General features: G+C 40.3%; 1 protein-coding gene across 8 annotated transcripts in view; it reads right to left on the minus strand.

Annotated features, from left to right (window-relative positions):
- The window catches only part of LOC149260954 (uncharacterized), an 81,115-nt gene that overhangs the window by 55,929 nt on the left and 3,112 nt on the right, over positions 1–22,074 (minus strand). The window lies entirely within an intron of this gene.

Consider the following 22,074-nt stretch of genomic DNA (forward strand, 5'->3'; position numbering starts at 1 on the left):
GGAAAAGTATAAGAGGAGGCTTGAGGGTCAGTTGGAGACACACCAGCAAATACTCAGTATCTCAAGGAAAATCGATTCTCAAAGAGAAGGAGATCGATTTCAGAGGGAGAGTTGCAGGGTGGAGGAAGAGGGGGGATGAGCAGCAGTCAGGGAGCTCAGAAGAAGTGACGCAGGGACTCTAAGAGACAGCGCAGAAGGAGACGCACATTAGAGAGATGCAGGGATGACGCAAAGAGGGACCAAAGCTGCACAGAGCCACGTAGAATGACGCAAGGCTGACGCAGTAGAGAAAGGAAGCTCTCCAGGGTGTCAGAAAGTCTCGAAGAAAAGTCTCAGGTGTTTTCTCCCAGTGTCTATGTAAATTTTTCTGTAAAAGCGATTGTTGTTGAAGATTAATAAAACCCTCCTCTACCACATCGATTTTCCCGCATTGGGTTTTTCTGGAGACAATTGTCCAAAAATAATTGTGTTGATGTGATTGATTCTTGTGCATACATTTGTTTTTGTATAATGGTGTGATGTTTGTAGTAGAATTTATTTTAATATTTACTGAAGGGATTTCATAAATAACTCTTGGGAATAAATCAGTTGTTGCAGTGACAGAATTGATCCGGATTTAAACAGGAACGCAATAGATTACAGAGATAACCATAAATACAAAGATGCGATAACCATAAAAACAGAGATGCAGCGGAAATAATACTTCATTTCATTAATGGAGAATACAGAAATATGCTTACAAATAGAAATAACCCAGCTAGGGCGATGGTAGCTTATCTCTGAGAAGAGATGTGTCGGCTACATGCCTCTGAACTGTTTCGAACTGTCTTTACAATGAGGCTCGAAGGCCTATTTATTATTGAGAAACAATGGAAAACCCTTCACATTCCAAAACCTAACCCTAGAAGATGAAACGCCAAATTGTGGGCCCCGTTTTGGGGTGAGTTGGACAGCCAACTTCCCGGGGTCGCGAATTGGTCGTATTATCTCCGTTTGACGCGCATGATAGCCCGTTGGAAAGATCTCTCCGAGGACTACAACGGAAAAGACGATTTTTATCAGAAAAATCGCTGGCGGTGGATTTCGGCTCCGGAAGTTTAGGACCCGAAAAAATGCTAAAAATAGTAAATTGTGCTATAATTAAGGAAACTGAAAGAGACAGTTGTAGGGGTCCAAATGGGATAGGTGGGTGGCCACCAACATCCACCTGGATCAAGAATTTATGTTTAGAAATTTGCACAGTTGGTTTCGATGTTGAAACTATACACCCTAACTAGTATTGGAGCAGAGTCACTCAAATTTTGACATTGCACTTTATTGTTCAAGAAGGAGACATTGGCAAAAAGGAGTAAGTCAGAGGTGTTATTAGTTGATTTTATCACATGATTTTCAGTATTCTATATTTCTTATACATTTCTTATACAGTCTAAGTTCACATCTTTCAAGAGGTCGAGTTCTATCAATCCCGGAGGGCAGAGTATTATCATCTCTTAGAGGGCCAAGTTATGAGAAAAGGGGGGTCGAGTTTCACATCTAAAGGAGGTCAAGTTCCTTTATGTGTAGTTGGCTAAGTCTGATAACAAAGAGGTCGTGCTCTATATCCCTCTTGGTGGCTAAGTTTATTTATTAATCTCCTTTTGTAGGTTGAGTTTATCATCTATTATTTGTTGGTCGAGTATATTCACTTGAAGGGGTTGAGCACCCTCCATTGTTGGCCAAGTTGTTGTTAAGTGTTGTCTCTATTTCTTAGGTTGAGTTCAGTCACCTATTTGAGGCCGAGTTCCCTCGCTCTGGAGCTAAGTTTGTGTTGTTGTTTGGAGACAAATATTTCTGGGTTTTTATCAGTCATCTACAGCCAAGTGTTAACTGACAGACTGTTGATATTCCTTGTCATATTTCTCTAATATTGTTGCAACAAGCCCTTATTAGTGGTATGTAGTATGTACCATCTCTGAATGCAATAGAAATTGTATATTGCTGTTTGGAAGTATCTTTTTGGAATTTGTTGGTACTTTGTTTATTTTAAATAAAATACAGGAAAAGTGCACCTGTAGCCACATGCATACAGACTATTTAATGAAACACCATAGTGACAAACTAAGAAAACTCAGAAATTTTAATGGTAATTTCGAGATATTATGAGGGGGGTATCTTACAAACACTCATGTCACAACTTCAATGGAAAATAAAAATGGTAAATGCCTAGGGTTTTCTACCCTGACCACATTTATAGCAATAAAACTCTAAATATGATGAGATTGTTATCATTAATTGCAAACTTCAAACTACTAGGAAGGACACCACTAGTTTTATTTTCATTTAGAGTTTAATAGAGAAAACGAATTCGTTCAATCAAAACAAATTGATAAGAATCAACAAAATAAAGGATAACCATCAAAAAATCCTTTTTATACGAAAAATATTGAAACCCACCCAATATAATGAAAATTTGACCACAAAATCAATGTATAGAGAAGCAAAATTACAATAACAGAGTGAAATGCACCTATAATTAATGATGGCAGCATCACATGTATGAAATGGTTGGTGAAGCCTCCAAGTAAGTAAATGAAACAGATCAAACCATAGTATGAGAATATTCTAGAGTGAACTAGATCAAGATTCTCTTCATGTCCTTCAATTGTGGAAGGGTTTCCAAAATGAAGGGGCCAAACAAACCAAATAGCAGAGATTGTCGATGAGGTGAAGTTGAACCCAGTCAAGGATCCATTAAATGAATAAGCTCCCATTCACATAGGACTCCTCAAGGTCGTGCTCAAACCAAGAACATCCTCAATATCCCTTATACTCTATATGTTGAAGAATGTAACTAGGTTCGGTCTTCATTAATTGTATTTGAGTCATAATGAAATGTATTTATCAGAAGAAAGAAAAAGAATTTATTATTCTTATTATTATGACTCATTAAAGCATGGGTTTCATGCTTGGGTCATCATGTTTTAGGTCAAAGTCCTCACTGAGGACTTCTAGGATTTATAATGAGTCATTAGAGTCATTGTCCATTTAAAGAGAACCTTCTTGGGCATTTGAATCATGTAAAAAGATTTATTATTGAGTCAAATAAGTTATTTGTCACCTCCACACCAGATCGGCCTCAAGGAGATCAAGTAGGCCTCAAACAGGGTAATTCGACCTCACCAAAAGCCTATATATTGAAGCAGTTCGATTCATTTGGAATGTAGATACTCACACAAGTTTGAATTACAAGAAGAGGCAGCTAAAAAGTGCAAAGTTGGAAAAGGAGGAGGAGAATCGCAGGGAAGTTCAAGATTGAATGTTTTGGGCCATCTATCTCTCACACGTGAACTTTCTAGGAAGATCGAAGTCTCTACTGCTGCATTGAAACTACTGTTGCTAATTGCTTCCAGGTCGAAGTTGTTGCTGCTAGGTCGAAATTGACGTTGCTAGGTTGAAATTATTGTTGAAAGGGTTATCATCTACAGAAGGAAGAAAGGGTTGACTTGGTGTGGAGGAAGTGAGTATCTAGGTCAAGAGTCTTGGATTATCTCGTGAAACTATTGAAGGAAGAGTTGTTGACAGGGATTTCCCCTAGATTGGGGTTTTTCCATGGCTGTCCACCTACATCTGGTGTCTTTGATCTTCGTGCTATTCTTTTGGTAATTGCTTGATGAACTAAGATAAAAGAAGAACACAATAAAGTTAATAAGAACATAAGAATCTCACAAGTAATTATCAACGTAAAAAAAATCTTTTTGCCTTTCTGATTTTCTAACACTATATTTGTCACTTATTTGGCCTTAAATTGTAATGCTCACCTATGTGGTTTTTGTTCTATTTTATGAAATTTCCAAAACTTTAATATTTAGGAAATGTACTATAATGCACATGAGCACAAGAGAATGTGCCTCAACCTATGTTTATCAAGAGATGCACCTGATGCCCCAAGTGCAGACTTGAGAACACATAATTCATACCAAATTGTGGGAAAACGTCCTCAAACCAAATATGTGATGCATACTATATCACTGTGCAAAATCAAGGAATGTCCTCAACCCAAAAAAAAAATGAAATAGTTAAGAAAATACACATTTCATTTTTTTAATACTAAAACCACCAAATAGCAGTTGGTCATGGTACTCCCAGTCATTTTTCATGTCACCTTAGGTGTTGTTCATGGTCTTCCCAATGATTCTATGTGTCATAGCTTCCACTCCACTCTTGGTCATGGTCATCCTAGTAATCAAATATTATAGGCATTGATAAGTTAGTCATCGTTAGTATCCCTAACTCCTTTAGGGCCATTATCATGAGTTGAATCGAGAATTAGATCTATATATAATAATCCCACATACTGGTACTTGATCCTAATATAGATAGTGCACATCTCTTTCTATAACCCCTGAAATGTCCCAAACAAGATTTTCTAATAATCTTCACAATTACTACTAGGGTATTTTTAACCAGTACTTTGCAAAAATGACATTGCCACTGATTTTTTGCAAATTATTAATGTAAGAACATTTCATCAAACATATTAAATATAATTTAACATGAAACCCTCATTTGAAAGTAAGCAAAAGCAATAAACTTAACCTTATTATATTAAACATGAATCTGAATATACATGAGAACCCGTTAAGACACCAACAAGATGGCACAAATGGCTAAACAATGAATTCTCCAATGAATTCATCGATGCCCTAATGAGAAACCTGGATGGCTCCTCTATATACCTGTTAAGATAGAATCCACAAATTGACCCAATGAGGAATTTGGGTGATTCCTCCTTCAAGACTAGCTAGGGTGGAGTATTACACCACTGAAGAATGGTTATTTTAATCAACTAGCATGAGAAATTGCTCCACCGAAGAAGATCATGCTCAGGGTTATGAACCCTCAAGCAAGCTCCAAGAGCCAAAGTAAACAATCCATCAGATATCCAAACATGCCTAAAGAATGATCTTGAGTGCCCTTTTATATTCTTCGGTCATCCCAATACCATGGGTAAGTATTCCATGGATACGAATACCATGGGCACCAATACCATGGATAAGTGTTCCATGGGTGTCAATACCATGGGTACCAATACCATGTGCAAGTAAATACATAATAATGTGACTTTATAAAGCTCCCCCCGTTCTCTTGACCACATTTTAATCTAATTAAATCAATTGTTTCCCCTGCAGTGATCGCTAGGAAAAGGGACATGGTAGTCCTCCCTCCTCAAGATTGCTTGTCCTCAAACAATGCCATAACCTACATATCAATCCTCGGGTCCCAAATGTGCCATTGTGTCACTCCATACCATTGTACTATCCAACCATCAATAAATCCCTCGATACCTAGGTCCCAAATATACCATTGTATCATCCAACCACAAGTGGATCCATTGTAGTGTGAAACATCCCTCAAAATCATCCATGGTAAATCTGAAGGGCATATCTCCTCATGTGCCAGTGGGGGTGTCACTGTTGTGCTAATCATCTGCTCCCCTAGAACCCAATCCACCAAATGGAGAGCATCCTCACCATACCATGCCCAACACTGTGTCATGCCAATGCCATCCCACCTGAAAAGATCCTGCCTGCACACTTTCTTGCCAAACAATCCTACCCCCTAGGCTGACCTGTACTCGAACGGGATCATGAAAGGATGTGCGAACTCCGTCACCCAATCAAATATTCTATCAATGTAACCACAACCCTGCACCTCTAGTAGACCTATTAAAGGTCCACAAATACACTCTCCAATTATGGATCTAGATTAGGCAAGTCCTCTAATAAGCTTGCCAAACAATCATGCCTCGATTTGTCTTGCTGATAAGCCATACACTCCAGCGCATCACCAAATATAACACCCTTGAGGCCTTCCCATAGAACCTCTCATTGACCTAACTGTAACTGTGGCAATCCTCGGGATGAACTGCCAATAGTGAAGCATGGATCATCGTCATAGTCTTGTCCTTGAGTCTGGACTTGGGGACTAAGCAGATGATGTCATCCTCTACTATATACTCATCATCCTGTAGGCGTCCATCCCCTAACTCAAAGGCAAACCTATTCTTTGAATGTTCCATCCCCATGTGGAATACCCAATCTTTGCATGCTACTCATCTCCCGAATAAAATGCCTATAACAATGTCATCCATGCTCTCTATAAACCCGATAATGCACCCCACCACTCTACCAAAAGATCTATCTGATCTTGCTACCTATCATGTCTCACCCCAACTGAGTCTGAGAAATTGTTGTTGCATCAAATGAATCCTAGACACCCCGTTAAGACCTGGATCCTATTGCCCATTTGGGATTTTGTCATCCCAAATATTCGAGGGCTCCTGCTGCACTATACCTCCAGCTAGAAGTATCTTTCCAAACATCACTAACTCGATCAAATACCAATTCATAATCTCTCTCCATTCCAACTGAAATGGACTTTTGAAGTAGGAAGTATAAACAAGAATGATATTATTTTTAGAGTCCATAACCTCCCACGAAATGTGTCTTCCATCATCTTTAGTTATCAGCAGCCCCTGAAAAAGACCTCGTGTATAAATGCCAACACAAGGAATATTCCCACCATGTTGATGTTGTGCCACTCTAATTTCAACTGGAATCCTCATATATTGAAGCTATATCACATGATCCTGGTCTTAATGGCCCACAACTTGTCGGATATACCATAAGAAGTTGTAAATGACCCACAATTTCATTAATAACCAGCAAGGCAACCCACGGAGCATAAAATAAATGTTGACAAAGTGTTCTGTTAAGGCACCCCATGGTGTAAAGACTATTGGTTCAAAACTCTTTGGGCAAAAAATGCAGTGATGCTAAGGGCTAGAGTGGCCCCGGCCAAGTGCGATCCCCGAGTAATCTTGACAACTTCGATGCCCTTGGGTCACGACTACTCAAGCCATAGGTTAGTCGTGCAGTCATCTAAGGACTCTCGTAAACTAGCAAACGAAAAAAAATTAATAACGAGCAAGGTGTTAAAGAGAATAATTGATAACCTTTTCCCCAGACCTGTTGTTATACAGTATTTTGTCGCACTCCCAGTCTCGTATCCTAAAGTGTCGCATTTTCAGTCGTCAATGTCACAAATGTCGCAAAGTGATGAAAGTTGTCGCAGACAATGTATTCACTATGAAACATGTTTGGAACATCCCTGAATAAAAGGAAGAAAACTTGCCTTGAAAAAATTCTGAAGAGCTTGTCAAAAACCTTGTTTTGCAAGCCCAACACTACTTTTAGTAGGAAAATCCGTGCTAGTAACCTTTTGCATAACTAGTGACTAGTGCTACCAACACTACTTTTACCAGGAAAATCCACGCTGGTCCTTTTCAGACAGTTTTTCCCAAAATGGAGGAGAAGCTTCTCTTACTAGAAAGCTCAAGAACAACGACGTGGTTTCAAATAGATGGAGATTGGAACGAGACCTCCCATTCCTAACCCTAGATCCTCTTTACATGGATCTCTCCCTTGAAATGTGGAACTCCTCCCTCTTTTCATGGATCCTCAACTCCCTCTCCTTCCCTATAAATGAATTCCCTACTATCCACTAATGATTGGTTGCCTTCCTAGTGTTGAACTATGCCCAATTGATGCCCATTTTGTTAAGAAGAAAGGAGTGCTTGAAGGTTAAGGCTAGGACTTGGAAACTCACCTAAAGGAGGCTTCCAACATCAAGGCTTAAGTGGTTGTAATGCTCCCTTTACCATCTATTAATAATACATTATGTGTTTGCTTTCCATAAATGTGTCAATTATTGCTCATTTAGTGTAATACTCCTTGATCTGTTACATGGTTTATATTGGAATGGATTTTGCTATGTATGTGTTTGTTGTCTCCACGTGATCTTCCTTGCAGGTATTCATCCATAATGGTGAAGAGGAGATTGAGCTTGGAAGCGAAAGAATCAAGGACGACACCAACGGATGTTAGCATCAAAGTGAGGTAGGTCATCTATCCTCCTTTGTGTTTTCTAGTATAAACTAGGAAAGTTTACATATATTTGTCTTCGTTTGTTGCTAGATCCTCCCATAGGACTAGAGGGATCGTTTTTGTCCGCAAAAAGGATTGCCTGCACAACAAAATGGTGACTCCATTGGGGAGCTTATAACCCTTCAAACCTCCTTTTATGTTTGGTCTTTTTTATTAGTTTGGCCAACCTCTTAGTGATCCATAACTTTGATCAATTGTGAATCAACATTGAGTGGTGTGTGGTTTAGAGTGTAAAATCTAGGTCTCTGTTCAACTTTGTTTGTTTTTTCCTAAGCTTTTCTTGCCCAGAGAGCTTTTTTATGCATAACAGAGCGTTGCCAGCGCAGAAGACCCTGTCAGCGCAGATTTTGACCTTTACAATAGTGCTGGTCCAAAAAATGAGATTTTTTTAGGGTTTCTGACAGAAGACCTACAATGACTTGATCTCTGAAGTCTTTCTCCTACTTTGTGTGCATAGAATTTTCCATTATTTTTGTTGATTTCTTATTGGTTTGCAAAAGTCCATCCCATTGTTTGAAGTAGTGAAAGTGAATTTTGGTTGAGACTTTAGTTCTTTGGGTCAACTGAATTTATTGTTTGTTGCTTGTATGTGTGGAAGGAACATTGATTTGTAGTTGGTTAAAGCATTATTAGTTCTTTTGAAAACCATAAAAGAAATGGCATTTGCATTTGCTTAACTTTCATCTCAAAGTTTACTTTTCGAAATTGCATTAGATTACATTGCATTGAAAAGTCGTTTTTGGGATTATCATTAAGCATAGATTACATTGCTTAGTGTTGAAAGCTGAAAAGTGCATTCTTAGTCATTGAAAAGAAAAAGTGAAAAAATTCATATAGGTGCATTTTAGTGAATTGAAATTCATTTTACTTTTGGTGGGTGCATTAGAATAGTGAAAGTGAAAGATCTAGTTAGGAAGTTTTGTTTGTTGCATACTTTGTTGTTGTATCAATGTTTGAACTTCTTCCCTATGCTATATAGCCTTCATTGAAATGGAAAGAGTCTTTCTCATGCTAGTTGCATCATAGGTGTGTTCAGGTGACATCAATTTTTGAGCCTTGAAACCGAAACATAATTCAATATCAACTTTAAAATTTATCTCAGTTAACCTAAGGAGCATTTGGAACATTAACAAAAGCATCTAGAGGTCTCAGCTAGAGACGTGTTCCGGCGTCACTAAACATAGGAGATGTTGTTGTTTTCTAGCGTTGCATCCCAGGGGTGAAATCTCGTTCCACGTAAGTGCATGCATAGGATTGTTCTCCACGTACCGTCGAGTATATCGGACAGCGCTCCACGCATGAAAAGTATAAAGGAACGCTCTCATCGAACAGTTACACATTAGACAGCACTACTACGAACCGCACTCCCACGTACCATCAAGTATATTTTGGGAATCGCCTATAGGTTGCTATCCATCCATAGGTAACCGAGTCTGCCGCCTTGTATATCGTGATACATCGAACACAACATTCAGGGAGATTAGTTGTTGTACGTCAAGTCCTTGGTTCGCAAAGGTGTATATTGCAGTTCACGGTTGCTTGGTAAACCTTTATGCCTAAATTCCCCTCTTTGATTTATTTTGGTTAATTTCTAAAATCAATTAATTGACCGCAGAACAACATCCTTCTTGTGGAAATACTCCTTAGCGGATCTTAGGTTGAGATTAATGGCAACAGTTCCTGACTCCACCAATCAAGGAAACCCCTCTGACGAGAATCCTGGTCCTTTTCCTTCTTTTGGAAATATTGGTCCTCCTTATATGGCAACATTGCCCCTTCCCAGATTTACCATTGGTTTGCTAGTTTGGTTATTTTCGACCGCTATGGTCTCGAATGTCCAAACTGCTTCTCAATCAGGTTCTCCTCCACCTGAACAATATCAACCTCCACTTGATCCTAAAGTTGACTCTTTGCCTTCTTCAGTGGTTCGATCTTCTTCCTCTTTGTCTAGCAAAAGGTTGCGAGTAAGTAACCAGGTGGATAAGGAGAAGAAGAAAAGGAAGATTAAGAAGAAGAAAAATAAGCAGGGGGGCAACCAAGCAGCCATTGCTATGGATGCAACTAGTAGGGAGAAACCTTCCAATCAACCCCGCAAAGTGAAATTTCCTTGCATGCTTTGTAAGGGTGACCACCTTCTTAGATATTGTCCTAGTATTCCCAAAGTATTAGAAGTGTGGTCTACAAGATCACATTGGCCTTTGTCATCAACCTCTAGAGATAATGTTATTGATAAACCCTCAACTAGTGATCATAAGATCCATGGGAAAAAGGGTAAAGTCAACTTTCCTTGTACGTTATGTGAAGGGAATCATCTTATTCACCTTTGTCCTTATATGGATGAGGCCTCAAAAGTGTTAGACAACCTTACAGCTTCTCGGCCTCGTCTTCCAACTGGTTACCAAAAGCTTTCCTCTAATCAATCTCTAGTCAATCCCACTCTCCCTGAATGTGAATCCCATGAGCCCATTCTTGACCAACCATTGGTTGAAAAAATGGTTGAATCGATTCCACCTTTAGTTGATCGTACCTTTCCCGTAGAGAGTGAACTTCATACCGCTCAAGTTCTTCTTGTTTCTTCAGATTCCAATGAATTGGGGGGCAATCCTCTCGTTCCCACGGTACAGGGGGGCGATCCTCCTGTTCCCATAATGCAAGGGGGCAGTTCTCCCATTCCCATGGCACCCCCTCCAAGTAGTATGGTCACTTCCTTTGATTGGAGTCGACTGGCAGGATATCGTCTTCCTTCTTATGTGCCTTTTCAGATCATAGTACAGGCTTATAATATACCCGTACCTAGCACAATCATAGACGAAGGCGCATCGGTTAGTATTTTGTCCTTAACTACTTGGCAAGCTTTAGGTTCTCCGCAGCTTGTGCCCGTTACCCACAATCTATTGGCTTTTAACAGAAGAACCAGTCAACCGTTAGGGATCCTTCCTAAGTTTCTTATTACTTTGGGAGGAAAAATCATCTATATCGATGTGATGGTTGTCCAAGGCCCTTTGGATTTTAATTTACTCCTTGGTCGTGACTATGTTTATGTCATGGGAGCTCTTATCTCTTCTCTCTTTCGTGTCATGTGTTTCCTGTATGAAGGAAGAATTGTGACCATTGATTAGCTTTCATTCATTGGTCCTAATTTGGCTCCCAATCAACCATCTTCCCTAAATGGTCCTTGTATGCAAGTGATATCACCCCCGCCACAGGTTAATTATGTGGCCACCTGTTCCATGCCCGCATCTACTAATGATCTAGTTAGTGATATAGTGCATCATGTACTGGGGCATTGGATCATGATCTTTCCATTAGATCCCTTGATAGGTATTCCTTCTAAAGCGTTTTTCTCCCATCTTATGAGAACCTCTTTGAAGCCATGGCCTCTTATGGTCCATGAATCAAGGTGTCTGAGCAAAGTTCTTTGTCTTGTGTCAAGCTCCTTAAAAAATGAATCAAGTTTCTCGGAGCAGAGTTCTTTGTCTTGTGTCAAGCTCCTTAAAAAATGAATCAAGGTTCTTGGAGCAGAGTTCCTTGTCTTGTTTCAAGCTCGTTAAAAAATGAAACAAGGTGTCATGAGCATGGTTCTTTTCCTGTGTCAAGCTCGTTAATTAGAGTCTTTGATTAGATCTCGTAAATTCCCAATCGAGTCTTTCATTTGATCTCGGAAGTGAACCTTCATTCCATCCACCTGTTAGTAACCAATAGTATACTTAGGTGAATGAAATGAAGCTTAGGGGGTATGTACCTCGGATTGAGTCATTATGCTGGGGGCATGCAAACTTATCTCAAGCATAGTTTTTCTTTGTTTCAAGCTTGTGTAAAAATGAAACCAATCTCAAGCATAATTTTTATTTGTTTCAAGCTTGTGTAAAAATGAAACCAATCTCAAGCATAGTTTGTCTCCATTTCAAGCTTGTGTAAAAATGAAACCAAATCCAAGCATAGTTTTTTCTCATGTTTCAAGCTTGTGAAAAAATGAAACCATCTTCAAGTATCCTCAAGCATAGTTTCCCATGTTTCAAGCTTGTGTAAAAATGAAACCATTCCCACTTTACCTCTCGTGATTGTCATTTTTATCAACCTGTTTTTGCTAGATGAGCCTTGGTTTTTTCATTCCATTGTCACCATCTCTTTGGCCGATCATACGCTTTCACTTGGTTGTTTTACCCTTGCCTGAGGAACATTTGCGATGAGTGGTCTCATTAGCCAGCCTCTTGACCTTCACATGTTTTGAGCAGTTCCATCATGATCAGAACTAGTTGTTACCCCTTTATACCACTCGTTCATTCAAGTGGAATCATCTTTCAGCTCTTTTCTGACTCTCAAAATATGAAAAGAGTGTCGAGCACTTGTCTTTTCGAACTTGTAAAAATAAATGAAAAGATGTCTACTCAGTGTAAGTTTAACGCTTTTCCGAACTGAGATAGACTAGCTACGAAAAATGAATACCTTAGTTAAACATGGCTAAGAGGTTCTCTTGAGTATTGTTTTCTACCTTTTCGGACTTAAAAGACTATATATGAAAAGAAACATCTAGAGTTTTCTTTTTGCCTCTTTTTCAAACACTCTAAACATGGAAAAGATGTCAAGCTACCCTTCCGTCGAACTCGTAAAACTAAAACAACGAAGGACTTGTCACCATGATCAGACCGAGCTATCCTTCCTAGGGCTCGTTAGAAATACAAGGATGGATTCATCCGAAAGATGAACTTATACGCCAAGCATATGGTATCCTCTTCAAGCTTGAGATTAAAAATAAAGAGGTACTCGCTAGAAATAGTAGGGGGAAATGGAAAGAAACATATATCTCGTATTTTGTATGAAAGGCAGTATGTCACTCTTGAACATGACACTTATCTGTATCTCATGTCAGGTTTGGGGCATCCTCACTTTGGCACTTGGCTTACTTGCCTCTCATTTGATTATATCTTATTGTCACCATGACCTCTAATCCTATTTTGAGTCAAATGCTACCAAATTTCATAGTCATGTCGTTGATATGTTCAAGAGAAGTCCCATCTGCAATTCAAACGTGTTATCGGAACTGGCAAAACTGACTGATCCGAACCGGCCCTCTGAACCAGAAATGATCAGTTTAGTACCAAACCGACCGATTTCATACGGTCCAGACCAATTCCAAACTAGTTCTGCCATGCAAGCCAAAAAATGATTTTTTTTCATTTTTTTTTGGTTTTTTTTATTATTTTTCCTAAATTCTAAACCTAATCTAGACCCCCTTAAAACTATTTAAACACCCCCACCCCCTCTATTCTACTCACACTATTCATTCGAGTCTCTTGCATTTCTTAAACTAAGTTCAATGAGGAGAATTTGGAGAGTTTTTTGCAGGGTTGTTCTGAGGGAGATTTTTTTTGCAAATTTGAAGAGTTGATCAGAGTCTTGGAGGGCTATTGGGTTGGAATATTTTTGAGCTACTTCAAAGATTTATCTTTTCCCAGAGATTTTTGGGTTTTCTTCAGTGGTTTTTGCAGCTGGTGGAAGATTTTTTTTTATTTTGTTGGGGCTGCTACATAGCTGATTTTGGAGCTGTTTTTGGAGTTGATTTTCTCCAAAATATTTAGAGGGTAAATCAAGGAAATTACAGCTCTTTTTTTCTTCTATTTTTCTCTAAAAATCAGCTATTTTTTCCCATAAAAAGTTAAAACCCCCGTGTTTTTATGCAAATTTGTAGGGGCTACTTTGGATTTGTAGGGGCAGATTTGCTAATACTTTTTTCCTTCCACTCTCTTTGCAGCCTATTGGTGGCAACAATTTGGTAGTGAATGCCCTCAATTGCAAAAATTTGCAATTAGAATTTTGAGTCAGACATGTAGTGCTTCAAGGTGTGAGCAGAATTGGAGTGTGTTTGAGCGTATACACACTAAGAAGAGGAACCGTTTGGAGCAAAAGCGGTTGAATGACATGGTTTTTGTTCAGTACAACCTTAGGTTGAGGCGCAATCAATTGTTGAATAAAACCCCTGAAACAAGCAACATTGTCTTGGGTGACTTTGATCCAACATCAGAATGGGTTGTGGAGAGTCAACCAGCAACATTTGACAATGAAGACCTTTCTTGGTTGGACTTGGACCCACCTCCACAGGATGCAGAGGCAAATATATCAAAAGCACCAGTAGCAGCTTCAGGGCCAGGGGAATCAAGCCGTAATCCCATTGCAGACTTGGATGCTACTCATTCTTTAGATGAGGATGAGGAGGATGATGATTCTGATGATGATTGATGATTTGATCATTGATTTGCTATAGTTGTAGCTTGTAGCATTGTAGGATGTAGTATAATACTATGATCTAGCATGTTATTTTGGACTATAAAGGCCTTTTAGAGCCTGCTTCTTGATGTAACATTTTTGGTTGAACGATGTTTTGCACTAAGTGTTATTTTGGTTATATGCACTATTACTTGCTATATAAATGAGAACTTTTGCATATTTGTGTATAAATGGTTTGGATTCATATAGATGCACATGAAAATATCTGTTTTTCTTTAAAATATGAATATTTTATGTGTTTTGGGTAAACCGGTTTTTTCCCGGTTCCCGATCCATAAGGTTTTTCGGTTTGATGACCGGTTCGGTTCTGATAACATTGATTCAAACCACTTATACCCTGAATCACTCTTGCCAACTTTCCAAATTCCTATGTTTCATGTTGATGATGTGGAAAATATTATGGCCTTCCTTCGACGAATCACTTCTTGTCGACTCCAGCTCATTATCCAGGAAGATGATCTACAAACTCCCTTTCAGTACCTTGGATCTTGCATGCCTCAATGGCAGGTTCTTCGCATTCGACGATAGGTTCACATCACTAGCCTTTGATCAAATGATTCTACGAGTGTTCGACTTCAGCTTCATTGTTCACACTCGTGGATTGTGTTGTTGTACCTTGAGAGCCATCGTCATCATTGGTGGTTTCTCTCGTGCCTATTAACGATTTACATCATTGGTCGATAATCAGGTGGTTTCTACCATGTTCAACTACAACCGATTTATTCACATGGTGAGATTCGTAATTTGGTTGGATCGAGACAAAGATGAAGACCCTGGGTTTCGTTTGATAAATCCAGGTTGCGTGGAGTTATTAAGTATTCATGATTGTAAACATGATCCTTTCTATATGGATGGTTGCGTCCATGCCATGGATCCATGTATTGTTAGATGCTTACACTTTAAGCATACTTACATCAAAGATGTAACAGATATATTATATTATGTTTGATTTGCAGGTCTCCTATTGGTGGTTCTCTAAGTCCTTGCCTTTGCTTGTAAAGCATTTCAGCCATCACTTCCCGCTTTAACTTCATGCTTTAGGGGGCACCTGTTATCTTGTATCCTGAAGTGTCACATTTTTTATCATTAATGTCGCAAGTGTCGCAAAGTGATGAAAGTTGTCACAAACAATGTATTCACCATGAAACATGTTTGGAACATCCTTGAAGAAAAGGAAGAAAACTTGCCTTGAAAGCATTCTGAAGAGCTTGTCAAAAACCTTGTTTTGCAAGCCCAGCGCTACTTTTAGTAGGAAAATCCGTGATGGTAACCTTTTCAGCACTACTTTTACCATGAAAATCTGCATTGGCCCTTTTCAGGCATTTTTTCCCAAAATGGAGGAGAAGCTTTTCTCACTAGAATGCTCAAGAACAACGACATGGTTTCAAGTAGATGAAGATTGGAACGAGACCTCCCATTCCTAACCCTAGATCCTCTTTCCATGAATCTCTCCCTTGAGATGTGGAACTCCTCCCTCTTTTCATGGATCCTCAACTCCCTCTCCTTCCCTATAAATGAATTCCCTACTATCCACTAATAATTGATTGCCTTCCTAGTGTTGAACTATGCCCAGTTGTTGCCCATTTTGCTAAGGAAAAAGGAGTGCTTGAAGGTTAAGGCTAGGACTTGGAAACTCACCTAAAGGAGGCTTCCAACATCAAGGCTTAAGTGGTTGTAATGCTCCCTTTACCATCTATTAATAATACATTATGTGTTTGCTTTCCATAAATGTATCAATTATTGCTCATTTAGTGTAATACTCCTTGATCTGTTACATGGTTTATATTGGAATGGATTTTGCTATGCATGTGTTTGTTGTCTCCACATGATCTTCCTTGCAGGTATTCATCCATAACGGCAAAGAGGAGATTGAGCTTGGAAGCGAAAGAATCAAGGACAACACCAACAGATGTTAGCATCAAAATGAGGTAGGTCATATATCCTCCTCTGTGCTTTCTAGTATAAACTAGGAAAGTTTACATACATTTGTCTTCATTTGTTCCTAGATCCTCCCATAGGACTAAAAGTATCGTTTCTGTCTACAAAAAGGATTGCCTACACAACACCTGTGCTGACATGAATTTCATTGTATACCTCACGTTATCACCCACGAGAACATTCATTACAAATTAAGAGTTTGATTCATGTTGGCTCTGCTAATTTCCATGGTTGTAAGGAACTAGTCGAATTGGCATCACGCTGCCATGATGTAAAGCAATATCAGTACCATATCAATCTCACATATGTAGATGAATTATCATAATCGCCATCGCCCTACAACCATAACTTCCCTACAACGCAATGCAGCCATCCATGAACATCGTAACAATCACCATTTTCACATATAAATTATCGCACCAATTCTTCTAACGCTAACAACGAGATCTTTTCAAGCACTCCTTTGTATGGCGTTATAACTGAAAACTTAACAGGCACATTGTCCCACGCATATTCCATGCTCTAGTTCACGTTGGTAGACCCACGAAGTTGTTGACACAAGCACGATTAGGCACCAATTACGCATTGGCAAAACATTTAGAAACCCCCGGTCTTGGGTTATAAACTCAAGTTTTAACCTCACAAGGGCCCACACCTTCACAATCCTCAGTCCACGGCCCTTGCATAGTGCATACATCCACACTATCAAGATTTTAGTCCCGATGGCCCAGACATCCAATGCAGCCATTCTTCTTGGTTCAGTCAAGGTTTATGTGCTACCTTAGTCAGTTGTTGATTCGTTGGTTTGATCCTTCTTACTTAGCATAGCATTGTATACTCGGTGTAAGGGTTTGGCCATTCCACATAAATGCAGTAGACCTTGATGCCGACAATATTGCCCTAGTCAAATTCAACATCCACATTTCCAACCCTCGCTAACCATGTGATCTTGGCTAAACCATACACCTTAGTACCTGCCTAAATCTTCTTCTGTTACAGCCACCAAAAGTCATCCTTTCCAATCACCTTTAAACTCTCAGGCTGGTAGGATGCACAACTCTGATACCACTATAATGTCCCAAACTAGATTTTGTAATAATTTTCACAATTACCATCAAGGGCATTTTTAACCAGCACTTTGCAAAAATGACATTGCAACAAGCACAAGCAACAAACTCAACCTTATTATATTAAACATGAATTTGAATATACATGAGAACTTGTTAAGACACCAACAAGATGGCACAAATGGTTGAACATATAAACGGTTGGAAATGACTTCTCCAATGAATTTGTTGATACCCCAATGAGAAACCTGGTGTTGACGTGTTGGAACCACCAACAAAGGGGATCTCTCTGGTATGAAGTCCCAACTAGACCTCACATCATTTGGTGTCGGAGTCTCGTCCGGTATGATGGCCCGGTTGCCATTATCTTAAAGATATGCCTTAGCTCTTGCTTGTCAACACATGAGAGTGATATACTTGGTCTTCAAAAAGCGAGGTACGTGTGCCTGGTGAGTGCTTAGTGTAACTTGTGTCTAAGTTCCTTCACTGCAAAGGGGGAGGGTGAAAGTGAGTCTCTGGTCGAGAGGGAGTAGTCCCAACTTAGGTAGAGACACACACAACACAACAGGATCTGCGCAGCCTCTGGCAAAGTAGTCCACACGGATGCGGCAGTCACAAACACTAAGGTAAATGAATAGCACGTACAACACCCAACGGAGTAGTCCACACGGATGCAACAGTCATTATAACAAATATACAAGAATGAATCTGTCTAGTGTCCAGCGGAGTAGTCCACACGGACGAGACAACAATAGCAACCATTACAACACATCTTCAACAATATATGCACTAGAATAACCGAAGTAGTTCAACTATCCTAGTACAAGTTAAGCAAACATGCATTACAAGCATTTAAAGAATAGTCTTACAAACGAATACAACACATGCATGAAAACGTGCTGGCCTGTGACAGGCTTTTGAATTAAGCGAAAGTTCCAAGACACATTCGTACACCATACATCACTAGCCCCAGTAGTGGAGCGTTGGAGCCACTGCTCGCTCCTCAAAGAAAAGATTACAAACTCTCAAGGCTATGTGGGAGGAGCCAAGGTGAAAATTCCCTTGCTCATACAATGAGGGGGTATATATAGCCAAGGGGGGTAAATGACCCTTGCGACTCTTCGACTTCCCTCATGACTATTTGACTTCCTATGACTTTTCAACTGACGTGACTCTTCAACTTCATATGTGGGTCTCTTAGACTTCCACTTTACATTACATTGATTACAACAAGTATGGCCCATAGTAGTGATGTGGCTAAGATGACTCATGACACAACTCTTCACCTCCGCATGACAAAGTGTGTGAGGTCTTCGATGGTCTTGGTGTCCACTTGATGATGCATGTGTATGTGTCCTCGTCGCTTGTTGCTTGATGTGCTTCACTTGTTTGTTCAAACGCGAGCAAGTCTTCTAGCATGCACTCCTTCTTCATCCCATTCGTCGTTGCGCCATGTTCTATCCATGTACCTGTTTCTGCAATCACTCATGACGAGACAACATCAAATCCAAAAATATCCTAGTCTAACATGATGCATTATTTTCTGTTTCGGTGCAGGTGACCGGAAGAGGGACAAGGCACTGAGACTGCGGGAGCACAGCATAAGCCGGGATGTGAGGCTCCGGAGCACTGTCGAGAAAAACTGCAAAAATGTCACTGGGAGACATATTTTCGAAATCCGATACAATAGTGACAACTGCGAGACAAAACCCAGCTAGGAGGCAGAATTGTGCACAGTTTCCGGGAGGAAGGCCAGGCGGGGTGTTGGGGAGCTGTTGGGCCAATCTGTGCAATTTTCCAAGGGAGCACTGGGCAAGTCATCCAGCTGGGATCTGTGCAATTTCTCCAGGGAAGAGAGTGCGGGCAGCAAGAGGCACTGGCAAAACAATCTGCGCAGCTTTCCAGAGGAGCACAAGGTCAGCTACGAGAGCTGCTGGTCAAAACTGCGCAATCTTGAGACACAGTTCGGGCTCGGACAGTTCTACGTAGTTTCTGAGTTGGTTGCAGAGAGGGGAAGAAGGGTTGGGCAGGACAACTATGCATAATTCCTAAGCTGGTTGCAGAGTGGGGAAGAAGGGCAGGACAGGACAACTCTGTGCAATTCCTGAGCTCAGTACAACCCTAGGTCACAGCTCAAGATCTCTCTCTAGTTGACCAACGAGAGGTCTTCCGCGAAGCGCAGACTAGATCGGCTTTTGGGACAAATTTTGCGCAGTTCTAGGAGTCAGTCATTTGGCTCATCTCTAGAATTACGCAGCAGTGCAAGCTACCCGAAGGACAACTTCAAGCTCTGCGCAGTTCTAGGCAGCAATGCAAGGTCAATGAGATCGGTCCGATTGATGGAGGGTTGTTCGGTCAACAGATTTTCAAGAAAAATGACTAAGTGTGAAAGAAAGTGTACTTATGTATACATGACATTGTGATCACACACTTAGCACGACTCGACGACAAGACACCTCAAACCAACAAGACAAGCAAGTGCTCAGTGGGACTAACTCAAAGGTTAAGAGCAACAAGTGCGACACTTGAGATAGATCTTCGAACGACCATGACGACACTTGCGCGACAATGTTTACAACTTTGTGTGTGAGTGCGACCAATGTTCACAAAGCGAAAGCAACTCATGCACCCAAAGACAAACCTTCAAAATTGCCAGAACAAACTCACAAGCATGACATAGCAATCAACATGCCAAAGAAGACAATTGGTCAAACAAGCGAAAAGGAAGCAAGACACGTAGAGGAAACACATGAAATGATTTTGTGCTTGCAAACATGCATGTTATCGAAGATAGAATGATATGACAATGACAAGCAGTCCTTCAAGCTTCACTAAGAGATGTACTTCAAAAGATATTCTTTACTTACCATACTTACCCTTGAGATGATCATGCATCCGACAGAGTTTGCATGAGGTCCCGATCATAACCTGGTTTCTTGTTCCTTCTCCTCAACTCCTTGAGAGTGATGCAGCATGTCACCTTTTCCTGTAGTCATTGAGAGATAGATCAGCGCAGTTTCAGTGGACATTAACTGTTGTCAGGATGATCTGTGCAGTTTTCCAGAGCAAGGATGGGATGCTCTGCGCAATTTCTAGGAACAAGGCTGCTAGGCAGTTAGGACAACACTGCGCAGTTTTGAGATGCAAGACATTACTGCGGGATGGGGTCTTGGGAGGACACCTCTGCACAGTTTTTGAGTGCAGTGCAGCATAAACAGCGGAGGGACAATACTGCGCATTTTCTGATGACAAGACACTACTGTGGGATGGGATCCTTGGAGGACACCTCTGCGTAGTTTCTGGATGCATGGCAGTCGGATTGCTCTGCGCATTTTTGGAGAGCAGTGTTGGTTTCCTCACTGCTCTGCACATTTATGGAGAGCACTGTTGGTTGCCTCACTGCTCTGGGATTTCTGGAGAGTAGTGTTGGCTAGGCAGCTGAGGGACAACACTATGCAGTTTCTGATGACAGTGGGTTCTGGCTAGGGAAGGAAACTGGAGGAAGCCACTTCGCAGTTTTGGATACCAAGGGAGGTTGGGGTCTCTGCGCATTACGCAGTCCCACGAGGCAAGGGAAAAAGCTTGAGGGTTGCAGAAGCAAAGTGTGCAGTTTCGGAAAGTTGGGTGAGGGTAGGTTGCTCGGGAAACCAGCGAAGTGTGAGATCAGTGAAGCTGATGCAAACAATGATAGAACTTGACTATGATCACACACGAACACTTAATGATACAACATAGACCATCCAGAAAATAAAAGACATGCTTTGCTTAATGCAGCAACCTTTGTGACAAGAGTGCGTGAGGTGTGTGTGAAACATGTCTATGTAATGAGAACAATCTATACACACACGATTTCCCCTTGAAGCAGAACAACATTCCCTTTGCATAACAAACAATAGTCCCGATGCCCAAAGATGACACATACTGCATAAAGATGAGAACGTGAACAACTTCTTAAGATCAAGGAGGGGAGCTTGAGATCATCAACTTACCAACAAGTGACAAAGGAACTATCGATCGCAGGATCCAAGGTAGGCTCCAAAATTTGCATGCGAGCCAAAATTTTGGAGGGTGGTTGTAGCCGCTACAACACCTAGATAGCTCCTCCATATACATGTTAAGATTAAATCCAAAAATTGACCCAGTGAGGAATATGGGTGATTCCTCCTTCGAGATAGCTAAGGTGAAGTCTTACACCACTAAAGACTAGTTATTTTAATCAACTAGGGTGAGTAATTACTCCACTAAAGAAGATCATGCTCAGGGTTATGAACCCTCGAGTAAGCTCCAAGAACCAAAGTAAACAATCGGTCAGATATTCCATGGGTGCCAATACCATGGGCAAGTAATCCATGGGCACCAATACCATGGGCAAGTAAATGCATAATAATGTGACTTCATAAAGTTCCCCCCTTGTTCTCGAAACCACATTTTAGTCTAATTAAATCAATTCTTTCCCCTGCAATGATCACTCGAAGAAGGTACATGACAATCCTTCGGTGTGAAATCTAGGGGTCTAGACACAAAAAATGAATTTTTAACATGGTAATGTTGACCAAAAACTTTGTACCCACCAAATTCATCTTCGAGAGAATTTTACTACCAACTATAACTTTCTTTTGTTCTTAAGAATTGTATAAATCAAATAGTTGTTTTTTATCTGGAACTTATGAATTTATGTCATGTATAAAAGTAGTTTTAATCTGTAGCTATGTTTTCGGTATCATGACTAGTTGCTAAGGAATCACATGCAGGATTGTATTGATGAGTTGATATATCTAGTTATGTTTTGAGTATCGCAT

This window comes from Pinus tabuliformis, chromosome 6 (genome assembly GCF_031772625.1).
Source record: "Pinus tabuliformis cultivar Carrire ecotype Pingquan chromosome 6, CPIR1, whole genome shotgun sequence".
Classification (NCBI taxonomy): Eukaryota; Viridiplantae; Streptophyta; class Pinopsida; order Pinales; family Pinaceae; genus Pinus; species Pinus tabuliformis.